Source organism: Adiantum capillus-veneris, chromosome 26, assembly GCF_014529385.1.
Source record: "Adiantum capillus-veneris isolate H3 chromosome 26, ASM1452938v2, whole genome shotgun sequence".
NCBI classification, from domain to species: Eukaryota; Viridiplantae; Streptophyta; class Polypodiopsida; order Polypodiales; family Pteridaceae; genus Adiantum; species Adiantum capillus-veneris.
The window spans coordinates 42,743,030-42,745,030 of NC_140956.1; positions in this window are offsets into that span (position 1 = coordinate 42,743,030).

Genomic DNA, 2,001 nt, shown 5'->3' on the forward strand with positions numbered 1-2,001 from the left:
GCCTAGACTATATACAAAAGGGGGAAGAATCCATCCCCCCCCCCCCCCCCCGTGTTACAAGGCTGTTTGCTTTGGCCAATGAGCTCCTCTGCAACTCTGTGGCGCAGGGACACACACATGCACACGTAGGCTCCCCTCCCCCCATGTGGTGAAAACGATATGCTAACAAGGGCGACGTGGGCTTGGAGCTAGGAAAACATAGAGAAAACTTGGCTTCAAAAACGACGAGGTGGAGGAGGAGGAATCAAGGCATCATTTTGTAGCTTCATCGTCAACAAAGCAACATGCAAATAAAAAGGGATGGGGGGGGGGGGGGGGGGGGGGGGGAAGAGAAGCACAAATGCACTATGTTGCATCGATACGAAGCTCTACCAATGGTGGGAGTCGGGACAAAGCTTTACGTGTAGAAAAAACAAGACAAATGATCGAGTGAGCTTGGCACTGCATTTGTCAACATGTATGTCAAATGTGGTGCACTTCATACAGCACAAAAAGTGCTTGAGGAGCTTCCTCTGCAGAATATCGTCTCTTGGAATTCACTGATTGCGGGATATGCCCAACTTGAGTAGGGCCAAGAAGCTTTGAATGTGAAGCGAGCTAGTGAGAATATGCCGGTGAGTGCACTTTTCCAAGGCGTCAATGATGTGGCACTCCAAACCGCAATGAAACTCAACCTTGGCCCAAACCTCCGTGAAAATCTAGCATTGGGCAAGTAACCATAGTTTACATCTCTTGTGCTATGCACATGGGACATAGACGAGGACCATTTGGTAAAAAAGTGAGTGGTGATGAGCACCACATCAGTAGACTGCCATGCCCCTGTAATTAGAGAAACGGCTCACTATCGATTGTATCGCAATACCCCCCCCCCCCCCCCCCCCCCCCAAAAAAAAAAAAAAACCATGTTTTGCAAGCATTCACTGCATTCGCATGGCGAGACTGAGTGTGAAGCTTTTGCAAGCATGCAAAAGTTGTGACCCAGGTGATGTGACGTTCGTTGGTTCCTTGCCTGCCCTATGCCTTGAAAGTCAACAAGACATCATCTCCAACTTCTCGTGAACGGTTGTCATCATGTTTCAAAGGAGAAGCCAGTGTGAGCACGTTCATGATGCCAATGACTACACCAAGAACGCCTCATGTGCGCGCTACATCTATCTCCCCCCGTTCTATGATTTATGCTCATCGCAATTTAATTGGTTACATGTGCACGAAGTCAAGATCCCAGTGAAGGGTTTGAGAGTCAACTTTAAGTTCTTGAGAGTCAAACTTTAACCAAGTTTGGCTATTGTGGTGCCTCATGTGGGAGGGGTATGAGACCCATGTTGAGGAACGATGGTAAAAGAGATCACATAGTTTGCACACATGAGGCAAGTGTCACACTAGGCCAAAGTAGCAATAGCAAAACCACTCTAGCAGTAGAACTTCCAAAATCTGCAATGTGGACCATCATCCAAAAAGACCTCGTCTTACATCATCACCCTACACAATGTTCCAAATGCCCTTTGCAATAAGGACATGTTGTATCATGTATATCCAAACATGTCAGTTATTCTCACCTGTTTGTCCTCAACAAACAACATGCTAAAAACATCATTGTTCTCAACCACGGGTAGTGATTGCACCCACTGCAAAAACAACATGCATCGAAAAACTGCACACCACCAACCTATGTATGCTCTATAGCACAACCCACAATAGACTAAAAAAGTGCATGTTTTGCAAAAGTCTGCAATGTCAAAAAACCTACACAAAACAACAAAATTGCATATGCAATATTGTTAGTAGTGGAAACGGAGATCAAAATGAGTCCGAATCAAAGTTTTTATAGCCTTGAGATCAAAGAATATGCCCAAAATTTATATCACCGTGCAAACCATCACAAAAATCGCCTCAATCATGAGAATGCCGTTCGGAGGTTGCTAGGTATGTTGCAAAGTAGGCGCTTTGATACCGATTGTTGGGAATACGGCTACATGAATATACGTGAAGATGGATAAGAAG